The sequence below is a fragment of the Chenopodium quinoa genome, unplaced genomic scaffold (genome assembly GCF_001683475.1).
Source record: "Chenopodium quinoa cultivar QQ74 unplaced genomic scaffold, ASM168347v1, whole genome shotgun sequence".
In the NCBI taxonomy this organism is placed as follows: domain Eukaryota; kingdom Viridiplantae; phylum Streptophyta; class Magnoliopsida; order Caryophyllales; family Amaranthaceae; genus Chenopodium; species Chenopodium quinoa.
The window spans coordinates 1,353,262-1,374,158 of record NW_018744955.1 but is presented as its reverse complement, the minus strand read 5'-3'; the positions used below and the strand labels follow the sequence as shown (position 1 = coordinate 1,374,158).

Here is a 20,897-nt window from a genome sequence, read left to right as displayed (position 1 = left end):
GACCCAAAAATCCGACCCGAACCCGATCCGAAAAAAGCGGGTTAGGGCTGAGGTTTCCGACCCGAAAACTTAAATGGGTCGACATGAACCCGAACCCGAAATTAAATGGGTTAGGTTAAGGTTGAAAATCTCAACCTGAAAACGGCCCACTTAACCCGAAATAAATTTCAGGTCAAAATCAGGTCGGGTCAACCCGAACCCGACTTGATAACCCGAACTAATTTAAGTAAGAAAAAGAAAAAAAAAACGTAAAAAGCTTATTAAGCCCAGCCCAAATTCACAAAGAGGCTTCCATATATAAATTCAATACCCTAAATGAACTCATTTCCCCTCATTGATCTTCAGCCGTTTTTCCCCTCACTTCTCTCTCTTTAATTTTCTCTCTCCTCAAAAACTCATTGTTGAATTCTACAGAGGTAGTTCCGTTAAGCCCAACTTTACCATTGTCATTTCCTTGACGGCTTGAATCCTTCACTCCTCCACGAATTCCTCTCCTTCATCAAAGGTATCTTGCTTCTTAATTTATTTTCTGTTTTTTTTTCCGTGTTTTTTATATGCTAGTTTTGTTTATTTTCTAATTCTTCTGTTGTTAATTTTATATTTACTTGCTTCCGTTTATTTTAGTTTTTTACATGCTAATTTTCGAGTGTTATTACTAAATTCTGATGTTAAATGTTGTTGATTATGTTATTATACGGTTGTTTTTGCTAATTTTTTATTGTTAATGCTAATTTTTATTGTTAAATGTTGTCTATGTTATGGTGATTCTTGCTAATATTTGTTGTTTACTTTTGTTTATCATGAGCATGCATGTTTTAATTTAGATCTTACTAGTTAGATCTAGATAATATAGTCTGATTTAGAATTGCATGTTTTAATTATGTTAGTGTTGTTTTTCTTTATAGGTTTGGCAGCAAGAAGTAGCCCACCCATGTTCAATTGGAAATGTTGTGGATCAATTTTGAAGCTTGAGGTGGTGAACAAGGATGACAGCTATGACAAATTGACAGTCCCAACATCGCCCGATCTTAATCCAAATGAAAATCTTATTGCATCTTCTATTATTTTTTGAAAACTGTAATTTGTGTTATTAAAACTTTATCTTTGGTTTGTAATTAGTGAATTACAATTTTTATTGGTTTATTATCGTTAAGTAGGATTGTTACTTTGTTAGACTAAGCTATTTAATTTTGGTTTGAATTAAAATGCTTAACCTGAACAACTTGTATTTGAAATGAAAAAAAAGTTATTCAGGTCAATTTTGGGTTAACCCAAACCTGAATATATCAGGTTTGGGTCGGGTTAATTTCAGGTCAAAGAAACCTGATTTTTACCCAAATAAAAAATCAGGTCAAATAAGGTCAATTTCGGGTTGACCCGAACCTGAAAATATCAGGTTCAGGTTAGGGTTTTCAACCCGAAAAATTAAATGGATCAGGTTCGGGTTGGGGGTAGCTGACCCGAAATTTAGGTGACCCGAACACGAACCCGACCCGAACTGATCCATTTGCCAGCCCTAATTATTGCTACTGGACTTGCTCCTGTTACTGACTGGACTAGTACCCAATAAAACTCATTGATTTGTGAAAGCTTGTCTTTTACGATTATGATCATTGAGGGTCTGTTCGCATTTACTGAACTGATTGGAGTTGAACTGAAGTGATTTGAATAGAGTTGAAATGAATATTTTATGAGAGAAGGAAACTAGAAGGTGAACTGAATTAAATTGAAATTAAACTAAAGTGAACAGACTCTAAATCAGATGAAATGGCCCAATATAATAACAAGATTGAAATTAGTTGAGGAAGTACTTAAGATAATCAATTTTAATATTATAGTCTTATCAATCAAAGTACCAACCTGAAAATGGGGCCAATCAAGCAAGTGAGGTCAGTGCAATCTCCATCAGCTCCACGACCTTTCTGGTATTCCATATAACTACTCGTACATATACGATGTTTAGATGCCCCCTCCATGTTTTAATTCTTTTGTCGGTTGATTAACTTATCCTGTTGGCTGTATTGGTGACCCGAACTACTAATTTAATGCTTTACTCCATCACCCCATTAAAAGGTCCCATGTTTTCCTACTTGCTCATATTCCATTACACTTCGTATTATTTTTACTCTAATATAATGATGAAGTTTTTAAATAAGACAAACCCAAAGTTCGTTCATTGTTCCCTTCCTATTTTCATCTTATGGGTGAAAATTCATTTGGGTTTTAATACCTAATACCTAACTAATCACTCGGAATTCCACTAATCCAATAAAATTGTTATTATATACTTTTTTATGACATAATAGATTCGGATTAGCCAATATATAGATAAAGGTGCTATTAGTCTTGTATGATGTATGGAGAAGGGCCCTGTTTGCTTATACATCTTGTACAGAATGGTGATCTAATGAACACACAACACACTCATTTGGAATAATTCAATATTTAACATTATTTTTGAGAGATAATGTATTATCGAATAAAATTCATGTGTGTGCATGTTAAGGTCCATGCATCATCAATTATTGATTAGTGTTAGATATGAGCTGAGATATAAGCATTTGTTGGTAAAAATGGTGATGTCTTGATGTAATTAAATCAGAATGCCTATCCTGACTTTTGTCACTCTTTGAGCAATTGGTCTTGTATGGACCCGGTCTACAATAAATCCAAAATTTGACACTTTCAAATAATATAATCACATTGTGGATGATATAATCATTTTTTTAGATGATATAATTATCTTTTTGTGAGTCATATTTGGAATTATATAATCTCATATTAAACCATTTAATGAGATTATATAATTATCTTTAGGATGATAAAATTTAAAAATCATGTTTTGAAATGATGTAATTTACTATTTGATACTTTTTATAATGATAAATTCACTTTTTGAGTTATACATTTATATAACAGTTTCAAAATGATATAATCACTTTTGTAGTAATATAATCACATCTCGTATGATATAATCACATTCGTATGGTATAGAAGAAGGTTGGGTCTACAATAAGTTATTGTAGAACGGGTCTATTCTAGTCTTTGTATTGCTGTAAAATAAGACTAATAAGAGATTTGATTGTGGTTTACTATGTAAGACCAATAAGAGATTTGAGTGTGGTTTACTATGTAAGACCAACAATAGATTTGAGTGTGGTTTACTCTTGTAGGGAATATATTTCAAGCCTTAATCCCACTAGCTTAAACCCCACTGTGATCATACACTAAAGTACGGTGGCGTCCATAAGGGAAGAAGATAGAGCAAAAGAGTCGCCAACAAGTTTTTTAGGAACTTGTAAACCGTTCACAGGATGAAGGTTACACCCCTTAACGATCCAAGAGATCGTCAACTCCATAAGGTCTAGAACCAAATAAGGGTTCGGGGATGATGGTACAAATCCAACCTAAAAGAGATTGAACCTGCCCTAATAATAGGCCTCTACTTTATTCTGATCGTATTCATGTGCGTTTTCTAATTAACATGCAATCAATAGGATTACCCTAAACCTGTTTATCTATGTTGGTTGAATATTAATGCACAAATAAATCTATTATTGGCGATCACTTGAATTATAATCACATTAACCCTAACAAGATTATTAATTATCTTATTAAGCGTGATTACAAGTATAGATTCCCTTTAAACATGCATAAAAGGTGTGATCAAGCAATAAAATAATCAAGCAACATATTAATCATAAATATCATGAATAATAATTATAATAATCATAATAATAATAATAATAATAATCATCATAAATAAAATTATAATCATCATAAATAAAATAATCATCATCAAAATAATAATAATAATAATAATAATATTCATAATCATCATAAATCATAACAATTATAATCATAATCATGTTCATGTTAATATTAAAGCATAATAATAATAGCAAGATCCTAGGCATGATACTAACAAGATTAATAACAAACCCTAGCATGTCACTAAGCAATAAAAATCAAATCTTTAGCCCTAACATGATACTAACAATCATAAATATTAGGAAGAATATAGGAAGCATCGCAGGAATCATATTTAATATTAAAGTTACCCTAGACATGATACTAGGAATATCATAATAACAATGTAAACATGATTTCTACATCATAATATCAATTAAAATCATTAAAGCACTTACTTTGATGCTTCGTACCTCTTTCTAATAACAAAATATACGCGTTAGTAACTTCAAGGAAAATAATAAACAAACAATTAAATTAAACCCTCAGAAATTAAACCTTTCACGTCTAGAGCGAAGGCAACTTCGAATATGGCTAGGTGTTTCTAGATCTTGTGAAGCAAGTTCAAAGAAAGAAAGAAAGAGATGAAATAACCAAGAAAACTTGATGAGAATTGGTGAATGAAATAAGAATTGATGATTGCGAATGAAAACTGATTGTAGGTCAATGATGGATGTAGATGATGAATGAAAACAGAGTTTTTAATACGATATTTATAGAGAAAATCAGCCAAAAAGATAAATTAAACAAAACAGAGTCTAACGCATAAAAAACAGAGCCGGCGCCACCCTTGGCTAGCTGGCGCCAGGCGCCAAGGCCTGGGGTCAGACGCCAAGCTTAAATTTAACACGTTTTCGAAAATCAGATAAGTTTGTCGTACTAGAGGATAATATCATATAATTTCCCCGAAAATACTATTTGATTTTAATTAAAACTCTGAAAAGTCAAAAGTCAATTTACCAATGCTAATTGAATTAGGAATGACAAAAACCTTCTAGAAGATTCTAGAAGACCAAAACCATTCCTAATTGCATTAGGAATGATAAATCATATTAGGCCCTCCCTAGATCATTGGGCCGTACATAAAGCTCAAACCGGGCCCAGTTTAGTAAATTGGCCATAACTTCCTCAATATTCATCGGAATTGGGCTTATAATATATCGTTGGAAAGGTCTCTGCAAGCCCCATCCAACTACACCACTATTGGACCCATATCATGGACCAACCAAACTGGATTCGCTGTTTTCTTAAAATAAGTTTTCAGAAACAGAGAGAAGAGAAAAGAATTAAAACTTTCCGCAACACTAGACTTTCCACACTTTCACTTCATTCGATTACGATTCGACGTGAAAGGTACTCATCACTGGGTTTGGTTTTGGGGAGACACAAATGGGTGTCTACAGAAGCCCCCACTTTGACTGAGTTTGGAGAAACGCGAGTTTCGAAAACAAAAGTCAAAGTATCGATAGAGACGGAGAATGATTCAGAACGTTCTGCGATCCTAAATCAATCTTGCAACGCCGATACCTGCAAAACTAGCATTAGTTAAACAAATAAAAGAGTTAAGAAACGCGTATCTTGCACCGTCGAGCACACGTCTTTGAAAGTAACCAATTGTTTTGATGACCTCCTGCAAGCTAGAGAATGCCATCCCGCTTGAAAACCGCTATGCCTGTAACTGTTTCCAAATTTGGAAGATTGCTTCGCCTGAAACGATCTCCTCCGCTATGATAATATTCCGCGTCCAAGGGAATACTATCGAAGATTATTTCTCTTGAAACAATCCTCATCCACATTGATAATATTCCACATCCAAGGGAATACTATCGAAGATTATTTCTCTTGAAACAATCCTCATCCGCATTATGACCATCTTCCATGCCTGAGGGAATATGATCGAAGACAACTTTGCCCGAAATTACCTCCAGTTGTTTGTGACAACTCTCCGCAAGCTAGGGAATGCTGTCGAAGATATCTTCTCTTGAAGTCATCCTCATTTGATGCGATAATTTTCCAAAGGAAATTACCGAAGATCCACGCTTGTCGATCTTTAAAAGTTCGCCTGAACTTTGCTCCCGCTATGCCTGTACGTCGGCGTTGTGTTACTTGTGAACCAATATGTCGGTGCTTTTGCTGTGATGACAATCCTCTTTTCTTTGGGAATAGTTGCCAACACAACTCTTGTATGATTTATAACAATCCGATTTAGGGAAAGTTGTCAATGCCACGTAACAATCTATCCTTGGAAATGTTGCCACGATGAAGCGACAATCCGTACCTCGGAAATTTGCCAAAATCCAATCTTTGGAAAAGTTGCCAATGCTTCGTAACAATTTTTCATAAGAACTTTGCTACGATCGACAATCCACATCTTGGAATATAACTCTTGAAAGCAATCCATCTTGGAAATTTGCCAACGCTTATGCGACAATCCTTTTGGAAAAATATTGCCACAATTGACAATCCGCGTCTTGGAACATTTGCAAAAAAGAGTCGACCGACAATCCACTTCGGGAAAATTTGCCACTTACTGAAATGAATGACAATCCACGTTGAGGAAATTTGCCGAAATTTATGATGAATAGAGACCTACAACAATCCTTTGGGAAATTTTGCCATAGGGAACTGGGTGTATGACAATCCAATCTCGGAAAACTTGCCAAAGATCCATGAATGTATGACAATCCGAACTTGGAAAAACTTGCCAAACAAAAAAGGAGCACGACAATCCACGCTTGGAAACTTTGCAAGAGATGACAATCCAATATTGGAAAAAATTGTCGTTGAAGAAGATGCACGACAATCCATTTTTGGAAATATTGTCAGTTGGTGATGACAATCCAATTTTTGGAAAACTTTGTCGTTTAATCAGAATGTGCGACAATCCATATTTGGAAACATTGTCGTTTAAGTGCTTGCTTTTGAACCGATGCTTTGGTGCTTGTAATGAGCCAATACTTAGGCGCTTAAGCTAAGTGAGACGATCTTTCATCAGGTCAATCACTTATTGCGATTGTAATCAAACTGACTACTTAATCATGTCAAATTGCTTATAGGGGCTAAACTGGCGTACCAAGGAACCCGAAATTGCTGCATGAGGTCGAAATCACCTTTTTGAGAGGCTTCGAGTTCTATCGCTGCTGAGATATCTCTGGAGCCAAGAATTGGAGTAGGGTCTTCCCTATTCTGCTGCACCTGTATTTATTTTAGACTATAGAACTTTGCCAATCTTTTTTAATTATCTTAGGGTTGACCTAAGGTTTAGCATTGCTTGACTCATCGACTTGACACGACTCAAGGTATAAACTTGACTCGCTGTGATTGACTGACTCAAGGTTGACTCGACTCAAAGTGAAATGACACGTGTGACTCATGACCCGTGTGTGCATAGTGTTGATTATGCGACTCAAAAATGCAAAAAAAGCAAAAATTTTCCGTCATTTTTGTGGAGGGTACCGACTTTCTCCCGAAAAAGAAAGACGCGAAAAAGAATCGAAGTGAAATTTTTGAAGGTGCATGTTGAATGAGCTTAGTCAGATGTTGTTTGATACTATCTCTCAAGGTGCAAGGATTAATCCATCCTAGGCTATCTCAACTGTTGAAAGTATTTGGGTAACTTAGGCACGGAGGCTAAGCACTTCATACTTTGTGATGCAATGCCAATTATGATTGATGAGTGATGTTGATATGACAAGGCATGCTTCAGCGTTGTGTTAAGATTTCATGACAAAGGGTTCCTAAGGGAAGTATATTTGGTCATGTATCTGTGATGTGTGTGAAAGTGACACTAAAGTTAGGCCACAAGGGCTAAGAGCGTGGAGAAAATATTATTGAAAAGAGTCCAATGGTGGTGACTCTTAGGCTAGGTAAGCTAATGATGTAGGGATCAAGCCCCCAAGTCTAGCTCTAAGTGAATAGGGATGAGCATTGGAGATCCCTTTATATGATCATGGTGCAAGTGTGTGAATGCGAATATGAATGCATGTTTATTACGGCCGCACCTCTTTGTGAGGTTGCCTACGTATCCGTTAGGAATCAGGCCGAACGTAGCTCTAGCCAAACCTCGCACAAGTGTGTGTATACCTCAAAAAGTTCTTTTAAGGGTTTTAACGTGGTTAGGCTAAATGTTATAGAAGAAGGGGATAAAGGCTCAAGACCCTAGATAAGCCCCCAAGGTGTGCAACCTTGCTTTTGAATATTTGTATTTTCATGCTTGAGCTTTTTTACTCCTTTTTTTTTAGCTCTTTCTTTTGCTTCAGCATTTATTTTCATGCTTGAGCTTTTTTACTCCTTTTTTACTCAATTAGGAATGAAAAGAACCTTCTAGAAGATTCTAGAATACTGAAACCATTCCTAATTGCATTAGGAATGATAAATCATATTAGGCCCTCCCCTAGATCATTGGGCCGCACATAAAGCTCAAACTGGGCCCAGTTTGGTAAATTGGCCATAACTTCCTCAATATTCATCGGAATTGGGCTTATAATATATCATTGGAAAGGTCTTTGCAAGCCCCATCCAACTACACTACTATTGGACCCATATCATGGACCAACCAAACTGGATTGGCTATTTTCTTAAAATTAAGTTTTCAAAAACAGAAAGAAGAGAAAAGAAATAAAAACTTTCCGCAACACTAGACCTTTCCACACTTTCGTTTCATTCGATTATGATTCGACGTGAAAGGTACTCATCACTGGGTTTGGTTTTGGGGAGACACAAATGGGTGTCTACAGAAGCCCCCACTTTGACTAAGTTTGGAGAAACGCAAGTTTCGAAAACAAAAGTCAAAGTATCGATAGGGACGGAGAATAATTCAGAACGTTCTGCAATCCTAAATCATTCTAGTAACGCCGATACCTGCAAAACTAGCGTTAGTTAAACAGATAAAAGAGTTAAGAAACGCGTATCTTGCACCGTCGAGCACACGTCTCTGAAAGTAACCGATTGTTGCCGCTTTACTGTTTTGATGACCTCCTGCAAGCTAGAGAATGCCATCCCGCTTGAAAACCGCTACGCCCGTAACTGCTTCCAAATTAGAAGGTTGATTCGCCTGAAACTATCCTCCTCCGCAATGATAATATTCCACATCCTAGGGAATACTATCGAAGATTGCTTCTCTTGAAACAATCTCCATCCGCATTGATAATATTCCGCGTCCAAGGGAATACTATCAAAGATTGCTTCTCTTGAAACAATCCTCAGTTGTTTGTGATAACTCTCCACAATCTAGGGAATGCCACCTTGCTGTATCGATGTTCACTCGTCTCTGAACAAAGAGCTTCCTTTTGATATGTTCACGCGCCTCTGAACAAAGAGCTGGAAAATAGGAAATGTCCACGCGTCTCTGAACAAAAGAGATTTGATGATATGCCCACGCGTCTCTGGAGCAAAAGAGCTTGAATGAAATGTCCACGCGTCTTTGAAAAAAATAGCTTTGGTTGATATGCCCACGCGTCTCTGGAGCAAAAGAGCTTTTGATGGAAATGTTCACGCGTCTCTGAACAATAGAGCTTCGGTGCTTGAATGTTTGTTGCGATAATGTTCTGAAGAAAAATTTCCGAAGACCAACGTTTGTCGATCTCTAAAGCTCGCCTGAACTTTGCTTTCGCTAAAACCAGTATGCCGGTGTTTCCGTGATGAGCCAATTCTTAGGCGCTTCAAGCTAAGTGAGACGGTCTTTCATCAGGTCGACCACTTATTGTGATTGTAATCAAACTGACTACTTAATCATGTCAAATTGCTTATAGGGGCTAACTGGCGCACCAAGGAACCCGAAATTGCTGTATGAAGTCGAAATCGCCTTTCTGAGAGGCTTCAAGCTCTGTCGTTGCTGAGATATTTCTGGCGCCAAGAATTGATTCTGTCGCCGAACGCTGTGATAGGGTCTTCCTTGTTCTGCTACACTTGTATTTATTTTTTACTATAGAACTTTGCCAATTTCTTTAATTATTTTAGGGTTGACCTAAGGCTTAATGTAGCTTGACTCATCGACTTGACACGACTCAAGGTATAAACTTGACTCGATATATTTGACTGACTCGAGGTTGATTCGACTCGAAGTGTTATGACACATGTGTTAGACTCAAATCAAAGTGATATGACACGACATGACTCTATGTGTACATGACTCGTGTGTACATTGTAATGTGATCGTGCGACTCGAAAATGCAAAAAGCAAAAATTTCCGTCATTTTTGTGGAGGGTACCGACTTTCTCCCGAAAAAGAAAGACGCAAAAAAGGAATCGAAGTGTGAAGGTGCATGTTGAATGAGTTTAGTCAAATGTCATTTGATACTATCTCTCAAAGTGCAAGGATTAACCCATCCTAGGCTATCTCAACTGTTGACTCAATGATGAAAGCATTTGGGTAACTTAGGCACGGAGGCTAAGTACTTCATGCTTCGTGATGCAATGATGAGTGATGTTGATATGACAAGGCATGCTTCAGCGTTGTATTAAGATTTCATGACAAAGGGTTCCTAAGGGTTGGTCATGTATCTGTGATGTGTGTGATAGTGACACTAAATCTAGGCCACAAGAGCTAAGTGTGTGAAAAAATATTATTTGTTAAAAGAGTCAAATGGTGGTGACTCTTAGGCTAGGGTAAGCTAATGGTGTAGGGACCAAGCCCCCAATTCTAGCTCTAAGTGAATAGGGATGAACATTGGAGATCCCTTGATATGATCATGGTGCAAGTGTGTGAATGTGAATATGAATGCATGTTTATTACGGCCGCACCTCGATGTGGGGTTGCCTACGTATCCGTTAGGAATCAGGCCGAACGTAGCTCTAGCCGAACCTCGCACAAGTGTGTATACCTCAAAAAGGTCTTTTAAGGGTTGTAACGTGGTTAGGTTAAAGGTTATAGAAGAAGGGGATAAAGGCTCAAGACCCTAGATAAGCCCCCAAGGTGTGCATCCTCATTTTTGAATCTTTATATTTTTATGCTTGAGTTCATACTCTTTTTTAGCTCTCTTTGCTTTAGCATTTATTTTATTTTTGCAAGTGTGGGAAATCCCGATCATGCGGTCTTTCACTCACTTGGCATTCATGTTTCTCAGGCACGGTACCGAGCACTCGATAAGAGACGCAATCTGAGACGTGTTCTTATCGAAGATATTTTCATATCAAAGACATTGGAACACTTGCCCTTTTGTACACTTTATTTATTTTTTGCTATTTTTGCTATTTTAATCTTTTGAATTTTCTCAATCTTTCTTTAGAATTGCAAAAGTTGCACACCATCCCATCCCAAGGATAGATAGATGTAGGTTGAAAAAAGAAAGGTCTATCGTTAGACGAGGCTCAAAGTGGTTTATGAAGAAAGGATTGCATATTTGAAAGGTGAAAGGAGATATGATGTGGCTACAAGGGTGCCTCAAATCATTGGTATACCTCGTGCTTAGTTCGACATAGATTTTTTTTTTTTCGCAATGTAATGAAATGATCATATATAAGGAAATAAATGCTCATTTTATTAAAAAGGGGAAAAGGAAAAAACTATAAAATTAATCTAAAGGAAAAGAAAAATGTGCCTATGCTAGACTTATAGGGGAAAGGAAAAAATGAAAAAGAAATAGAAAAAGAGGTCATGAAATCTTGTCGTTGAAGCTCGCCTCTGTCTTGTGTTGTTTGCTCCGACATCATCCAGTCTTCTCGCTGGCTAGAGGCAATGGGATCTTATTTGCCTCTATGAGATCTTGAATGAGGTTTTGAAACCTATAGCATTCATCAGTAGTATGACCGCGCCCTCGATGGTACTTGCAATAGGAATTTGGATTCCATCTCGAAGATCAATTTTCTGGTGTTGGATCCTCGGTAGGGCCAATAGGTTTGATTAATCCTCGATCGTAAAGACGGTCGAAAGCAGCATCGTAGGTCATTCCAATGGGTGTAAACTCTCGCCTGGGTTTTCTTTTAGATCCTTGATTGTCCATGGCTAAGACATCATTATGGTCAAAGGTACTAACATTATTACTAGAGTGGGCATTTTTGGAAGAAGAAGGATTGTCGTTCTTCTTTCCTTTCCAGCCACCGTGGTTACTATTGTTAGTAGCTTTTTGCTTTGCGAGTTCGTCTTCGATTTCAATTCTGATGTCATAAACGGCCTTGAAAGTATTCGAGTTGTGTTGATATTTCAAATGCTTCGAATACTTCTCTTGAAGATTCTTGATAAACCCCCTCACAGACTCCTTTTCGGTGGGGACCTCAATCATCTTGGCGGAAGTTTCCCTCCACTTATTAAAGAAAGAAGTAAAACCTTCATTCTCTTTTTGTCTTAGCATCTCAAGTTGTCTATGATCGGTTTCAACTTGAATATTGCACTTATATCTATCAACGAAAGCGTTTACTATCGATTCCCAGGTAGAGGTTTTCTCTTTGTCAAGGGAGAAGTACCATTGTTGGCAAACGGTTTCAAGAGATAGTGAGAACAGAGAGGGAAAAACTTTCTTATCGATACCCTTAATACTCATTATGGTTTCAAAAGCTCTTAGATGAAAGTAAGGGTTATCTGTTGCCTTGAATTTAGGGATGTCAGTGGCGTTGAACTTTTGCGGAAGAAGATCTTTGTCCACCGAGACCCCTTGTGATGTAAGCTCTTGAAACTTGTAATCGCTAGACAACTTTCTTAGGCTCTCTTGCATGAGGTCTATCTGTTGTTGCTTCCCGGGGTCATCGATCTTGAGTGCGAGAAGCTTCAGTGTCTCAGTCACGGTAGCCAGTTGGTTCTTAAGATCATTGACTTCTTCTTGAGTTGCCATTATCTTCTTAGCCTTCCTGTTTTGACGAATCGGTTTATCAAAAAGCGAGACTTGAATAAAGAGGTTGTCCTTGATTAATCGCCCTTCTCTCCTTGACCAAGTACTGTGGAAAAGGAATTTGGGGATACTTATTGTTAATTATTTGACTCAAACTTTATTCAACATGCAATGGATGGAGGAAGTGAAGAAAGATTGGAATAGAATGTGAAGAAGATTTAGATGGAGGGATATGAAGAATTAGGAGTAGAATATACCCCCAACTCAAATGACGGAAAGACCGACTCATGCATGAACCTAAGACATGGTCAAGGTGACATATACTCAAAGTGTGTGCTAAGACTAGTGAGTGTAGGTGACATGTTGAGACTCGTGTCATGACCATGGGGCTAGACTATGTGCCTAAGACTCGACTAATGACTCGACAAGGTGTTATTGACAGCGATAATTAACCGAATTAATTAGAAAACTGGTTAATTAGACACTAGGTGATGACTCGACCAATAATCCGAACTGTCGGCCAAACGACAGGACTGGCGTCACACCATGGAGCTTGGCGCCAGACGACAGAGCTGTCGTCAGGCGCTACACTTCATAGTGTGGCGCTACAGCTCAGACCTTGGCGCCAATATTGGAGCTTCGGTCTGGGACTGTTTTCGGTATTATTAGTCAATTGGGGTATGCCTAAAGTCGTACTAGGTCAATTCTAATGACTCAAATTAATTAATTAATTAATTAGGCACAGTTCTTTAAGCCATTAATTTATTTAGTCTCAACACAAGTCAAACAAACGGTTAAGAGAAACATAGAATATATATGCACAACAAATAATGCACACTTAGTCAAGTAGGCACAATATGATGCAATGCGTTTGCAACCTAACCATGGCTCTAGTTCTCTAAAGTTTGGGATATGGTTTAGTCAAAGAGGGTCCATGGTTAATTGTCCGGATGCACCGCGCGGAAGCCTAACCGTGAAGGGTTGGCGCGAGTGGATGGGACACCGCGAGTTTTAGAAAAAACTCGCTTCCATGGTTTGGTGAATTCAACATCTCAAATGTACCCTTTGTTGCACGGAGCGTTCAATCAGGTAGACGGAGCATGAATTCCCAGAGGGTTATGTCCGTATGTAGAACACATATGGGTTTCAGAAAAGTGAGAAAAAATTCAATCAGGAAGTAGGATCGAGCAAACAATACGAAAAACCGGTCGAAATTAGAACGCATATTTCTGGCTCGGTATTGGGGAAATTGGCGCCAGCAATCAGAGACTGGCGCCAGATTTTAATTGTAGCGCCTGGCGCCAATATTGGCGTCTGGCGCTACAACTAAAACACTGGCGCCAAGCTCTGGCCCCTGACACTACTTCCCACATGCCTCAGCAGCTTTCTGTGCTCGATAAAATTTTCCAGTTTTGCGCGGTGTTATTTCAGTCCTAGTTGTAAAAGATATTTCTCAAATTTCCTACGTGTAAAATCCTACGTTTTTAACTCATTACGGATGGTCTTTCCAATGAGATCTTTTTTTATGCATATGACAATAATGTTAATCAAAATTACGCATATGAAATACTTAGAACGTTTCGAGTCTCATCCACTCATTCTAAATCATTGCCGAAACAAATTCAGGAATTAAAATAGAAATCCTCCCCAGTGGAGTCGCCAAAAACTGTAGGGAATATATTTCAAGCCTTAATCCCACTAGCTTAAACCCCACTGTGATCATACACTAAAGTACGGTGGCGTCCATAAGGGAAGAAGATAGAGCAAAAGAGTCGCCAACAAGTTTTTTAGGAACTTGTAAACCGTTCACAGGATGAAGGTTACACCCCTTAACGATCCAAGAGATCGTCAACTCCATAAGGTCTAGAACCAAATAAGGGTTCGGGGATGATGGTACAAATCCAACCTAAAAGAGATTGAACCTGCCCTAATAATAGGCCTCTACTTTATTCTGATCGTATTCATGTGCGTTTTCTAATTAACATGCAATCAATAGGATTACCCTAAACCTGTTTATCTATGTTGGTTGAATATTAATGCACAAATAAATCTATTATTGGCGATCACTTGAATTATAATCACATTAACCCTAACAAGATTATTAATTATCTTATTAAGCGTGATTACAAGTATAGATTCCCTTTAAACATGCATAAAAGGTGTGATCAAGCAATAAAATAATCAAGCAACATAATAATCATAAATATCATGAATAATAATTATAATAATAATAATAATCATCATAAATAAAATTATAATCATCATAGATAAAATAATCATCATCAAAATAATAATAATAATAATAATATTCATAATCATCATAAATCATAACAATTATAATCATAATCATGTTCATGTTAATATTAAAGCATAATAATAATAGCAAGATCCTAGGCATGATACTAACAAGATTAATAACAAACCCTAGCATGTCACTAAGCAATAAAAATCAAATCTTTAGCCCTAACATGATACTAACAATCATAAATATTAGGAAGAATATAGGAAGCATCGCAGGAATCATATTTAATATTAAAGTTACCCTAGACATGATACTAGGAATATCATAATAACAATGTAAACATGATTTCTACATCATAATATCAATTAAAATCATTAAAGCACTTACTTTGATTCTTCGTACCTCTTTCTAATAACAAAATATACGCGTTAGTAACTTCAAGGAAAATAATAAACAAACAATTAAATTAAACCCTCAGAAATTAAACCTTTCACGTCTAGAGCGAAGGCAACTTCGAATATGGCTAGGTGTTTCTAGATCTTGTGAAGCAAGTTTAAAGAAAGAAAGAAAGAGATGAAATAACCAAGAAAACTTGATGAGAATTGGTGAATGAAATAAGAATTGATGATTGCGAATGAAAACTGATTGTAGGTCAATGATGGATGTAGATGATGAATGAAAACAGAGTTTTTAATACGATATTTATAGAGAAAATCAGCCAAAAAGATAAATTAAACAAAACAGAGTCTAACGCATAAAAAACAGAGCTGGCGCCACCCTTGGCTAGCTGGCGCCAGGCGCCAAGGCCTGGGGTCAGACGCCAAGCTTAAATTTAACACGTTTTCGAAAATCAGATAAGTTTGCCGTACTAGAGGATAAAATCATATAATTTCCCCGAAAATACTATTTGATTTTAATTAAAACTCTGAAAAGTCAAAAGTCAATTTACCAATGCTAATTGAATTAGGAATGACAAAAACCTTCTAGAAGATTCTAGAAGACCAAAACCATTCCTAATTGCATTAGGAATGATAAATCATATTAGGCCCTCCCTAGATCATTGGGCCGTACATAAAGCTCAAACCGGGCCCAGTTTAGTAAATTGGCCATAACTTCCTCAATATTCATCGGAATTGGGCTTATAATATATCGTTGGAAAGGTCTCTGCAATCCCCATCCAACTACACCACTATTGGACCCATATCATGGACCAACCAAACTGGATTCGCTGTTTTCTTAAAATAAGTTTTCAGAAACAGAGAGAAGAGAAAAGAATTAAAACTTTCCGCAACACTTGACTTTCCACACTTTCATTTCATTCGATTACGATTCGACGTGAAAGGTACTCATCACTGGGTTTGGTTTTAGGGAGACACAAATGGGTGTCTACAACTCTGAAAGACCAATAAGAGATTTGATGTGGTTTTCTTAGAAAAACCAATATTTGATTGGATTTCGGTTTTGCTCTGGAAAAACCAAAAATTGTTATATTTGCAAGTTCGAAAAGAATGACGTTCCTATTTGATTGATAACTGATGACTTCGAAAAGATAAATGTTCTCATCGTTGAAAAGGAAGAAACAAACATTTTGAAGGCGAAATCACAAGAGTGTGCATCTCGGGTTCAACAAATTGAATAATTTCTAACCGTAACGTTTGTGTTACTGCCGTATGATTGCGGGAGGGTGTTAAATATGAGATATCGAAAAATTTATGTGTGATATATTTTCCGTATTGATCTTATTAGGATAATAATATACTTAAGTTTATTTTATATTAAAATTTTATTTAAAAAATATATCTTTAAGATTTATGATTATGTGTGATATATTTTTTATAGGATTATATTGAATGTTATGTTAGCTAATTCAGGCGGGTGATGAGAATCGATCCCAAGATCTCTTGGAATCGGGAGGGGAGCTCTGGCCACTTGAACTATCTCTCACTCTCTGTGTCCACTACATACCAAAGTAGATTGTGTCATTAAGATTGGAATATTACTCTTTTTGTTTTTTTTTCAAATACCACAATTTGATTGAAACATTCACCAACACAAAAATTTAACCAATAAGACTTCTATTTTTAAATTTGCTTTGCAGTGGGTAGCTATTTAGCCTATTGTTAAATTTGTTAGGTTTGTTTGGCAATGGGTAAATCACAATAATGAGCATTGATAGAGAATATCCATAGAATATTCTCATCCTAGGTTTAGGATATATTTTGTATAAGTTTATCTTTGATATCTATACATATCTTATAGTTACCTAATATGATTAGGTTTCTCATTGTAACCCTATAAATATTAATCAATGGTAATCACTCTAATTAAGGAGTTTATATTATCTAACAAGCATTATATCGGAGACTTTAGTTAGTGAACAGAATTATTCAAAAAGTAAAGTAACAAGGTAAGGTCAAGCGACGGTCAAGACAAGAGTAGAGGTGTATGAGGTCCGACTAAGTGCGGTTAAGGGTATAACCCAAATCTATAGGAAATAATCCCTTGACCTTCTCATTATTCTGGAATAGTTTAAATACAAGAATACAAACAACTAACTAGGTTTAGTAACAACTAACTAGGTGTGAACATAATAAATACAAGAATACAAAATTATTTACGTCTTCTCATTATTCTGGACGTTTAGACTGTTGCGAAAGTTGTCAAATAGCAATTGCGAGAGGCCCTTAGTGTAAATGTCGGCAATTTGATATCGAGAAAGGTCGTGGAGAAAACGAACTTGGCTGAGAGCAACTTTTTCACGTACAAAGTGTATGTCCATTCTGATGTGTTTAGTTCGTTGGTGTTGAACGGGGTTGCAGGAGAGGTACACAACACTAACATTATCACAATACACAACCGTTGCTTTGTTGATAGGGCGGTGAAGTTCATGCCGAGAAAAGAGCTCAAGGGTCCGAGGTCAGTCTTAGTAAACTCGAAGCTAAGATGGGACATAATAGACATCCGGAGATCATTAGAAGAGGTGGTGAGGACAATGTCGTCGATATAGAGAAGAATGTATGTCCACCATGAGTTGTCGGATTTGTTATGAGAGGAGCCAATAGTTGCCTTAAAAGATGCAAACCGATGATACCAAACCCGAGGGGCTTGCCTAAGACCATAAAGCGCCTTTTGAGGAGGCAGACATGACCCGAGAAATCCTTGTCTCGCAATCCCAGAAATTGGTGCATATATAAAGTCTCAGAGATATCACCATTCAAAAAGGCATTCATGACATCCATTTAGTGAATGGGCCAAGATTTGGAAAGTGCAATGCTAAGAACAGTTCGAAATGTTGTCGGCTTCACGACCGGGCTAAATGTTTTATCACAATCGATCCCAACTGTTGATTCTTTCCATCAACCACAAGACGAGCTTTGTGCCTCTCAAAATCACCGGTAGAATTCTTTTTATGTTTAGAAAGCCACATTAGGTGGACGAGGCACCAACTCCCACATCTTAGTTTTAATAAGAGCATTGAACTCGTCCATCATGGCATACTTCCAATTCGAGTCGGAAAGGGCAGCGATGGGATTGCGGGGTAAAGGTGAATGAGTGGAGATTGAATATAAGTTGAAGATGTTTTTAGGCTAAAAGATCCCATGGGAGCTAAGGGTTTGGATGGTCAAAGGAGGGGAAGGGGGCTTGCTTGTACGTTGGGCCGTTTGAGAGGTGCCGCTGGTAATGGACTGCAAGGTAGGAGATGGGCCGGTTTGTTTGGAACCTAGCAAAGACCCAAAAAGGATAGATGTGGGGTAAAATCTTGTGGGCCGAGAAGATGGAAAGCCCACTAATGTAGGAAAAGGGCGGTTAAGTGATCCAAAAATAGGAGGAGAGTGGGTCTGATTGTGTTAGGCCGCAGAGGATCAAGGTAGAGAGCTCATTTGGGCTGTTTGAGACGGTGTGGTCTGATTGTAAATTTGATGGGTCAAGATAGGAAGGAGACCATAAAAAAGAAAATCATAGTCAGTAGGTAAAGGAGTGTGAATTTTTGCGAAAGGGAATTGAGTTTTAAAAAAAAATCACATGTCGGGAAATAATAATTTTCCGGCTAGAGATGTCATAGCATTTGTAACCTCAATGGTTAGGGGGATAGCTTAGAGCTATCAATTTGGGTAAATAGGTCGGGTTTGGGTCAGGTAAGAGTGGGTTGGGTCAAATTGGGTCAGGTGAATTCAGATGAATTCCATAACCTATGCGGGTCGGGTTTTGGTTGGATCATGCTTGAGTCGGGTCACGTTGGGTCATACTTCTTATCGGGTTTGGGTCGAGTTTATAACAGGTCGGGTTATATTCGGGTCGGGTGAACAATAAGTCGGGTTTAATTCAGATTTTCACGGGTTAAAAAGGGTTAGGGTAATTCTTGGGTTCGGTTCAAGTCTATAATTTGCGGTTAGAATCAGGTCGGGTCATTCTCGAGTTTGAGTCGGGTTCAGTTCAAGTCAATAATTTGCGGATTATAATCAGGTTAGGTCATTTTCAAGTCCGGTCATTCTCGGGTTCAAGTGAGGTTCGGTTCAAGTCAATAATTTGCGGGTTATAATCAGGTTGGGTCATTTCCAAGTTGGGTCATTCTTGGATTCAAGTCGAGTTATGTTCAAGTCAATAATTTGCAGGTTACAATCAGGTCGGGTCATTTCCAAGTCAGGTCATATTCGAGTTCAACTAACTGTAAATAGATAATTATCATTTTTATCAAGCTAATTATTTCCTTTTATTATAATATATATGGCAATGTACTAGGGAACTATAGTCTATAATTTAAGAAGATAATTATCTCCTTTGACCATACAACAAATATATACTATATTTAACTTTTAAATTTGAAGATGATGCTCCTTTCTTTTGCTGGCCTGGACCGACTTGGTCTCCCTAGAAAAAATGCTTTGATAAACAATAAAAAGGTGGTCTAAATTGCATTTAAGGTGATTTGAAATCGGGTCAGGAACAATTTGGGTTGAATTTAGGTCGGGTCAATAACAAGCCGGGTTAGTAATCGGGTTGAATTTTTGGGTTGGGTAAGTAATAGGTATGGTAAAATTCGGGTCTAGTCAATAACAATTTGGGTTGAATTTGGGTCAGGTCAATAACAAGTCGGGTTGATTTCGGGTAGGGTTTGTAACAAGTTAGGTTAAATTCGAATCGGGTTAAGAACGGGTCGGGTTGAATTCAGGTTAGGTTAGTAACAAGTTTGGTTAAATTCAGGTTTTGACGGGTTAAAACAGGTTTAGGTCAATTTCGGTTCAAGTCGGGTTCGGTGCAAGTTAATTAAATTGGTCGTTGTAAATCGGTAAATCGGTACAAGTTGTAAACCGGTAAATTGGCCATTTAAAACAAATTGAATGGGTCCACACACCCAATTGGAATACCGGAGGGTATTAAGGACCATGTTAAATATTTCGGCAATTTTTATTTTCGGGCAAAAATAAGTCAAGAACTCCCAAAATTGAAGGCTAATATCCACGCTTTTTAAGAAATTTTGGAGGTTTCGGGGCCCGGTGTCAAAAAGTCTTGAAATTCTATGGGATACTTCTCGGGATCATAAAATGTCGTTTGGAGTCATATATGATCATTATTTGTTGTTATAAATGTTCGTGGTAGGCTTGAATTAATGAAATCGATGCAAGTTGTAAACCAATAAATTGGTCGTTTAAATGCAAATTGGATGGTTCCACCCATACAATTGGACTCCCGGAGAATATTAGGAACCATGGTAAACATTTCAGAAATTTTTATTTCAGGGCAAAAAAAAATCAAAAAATCAAAATTAAAGGCTAATATCCACGCTTTTTAAGAAATTTTGGAGGTTTCTAGGTTCGGTGTAGAATAGTATTAATATTTTAGGGGATACATCTCAGGGTCATATAATGCCGTTTGGAACCATAATTGATCATTATATGTTGTCATAAATGTTCGTAGTAGGCTTGATCAGTTAATAGTAAAATCCCAAGTTGTAAACCGGGAATTAAGTTGGTCGCTTAAAGGCAAATTGGATGGTTCCACGCACCCGATTGGAATCCCAAAGGGGATTAGGTACCATGGTAAACATTTCGGCAATTATTTCCGGGCGAAAAACGTCTAAAAATTCCAAAATTAAAAGCTAATATCCACGCTTTTTGAGAAATTTTGGAGGTTTCGGGGTCCAG

The 20,897-nt window shown here is 37.3% G+C and overlaps 1 long non-coding RNA gene across 1 annotated transcript; it reads left to right on the top strand.

Annotated features, from left to right (window-relative positions):
- The first annotated feature begins 25 nt into the window (after positions 1–25).
- Positions 26–1,179, top strand: LOC110706408. Its single transcript, XR_002508340.1, has 2 exons — positions 26–505; positions 906–1,179. It is a non-coding gene; the product is annotated as an uncharacterized LOC110706408 (long non-coding RNA).
- The last annotated feature ends 19,718 nt before the right edge of the window (positions 1,180–20,897 follow it).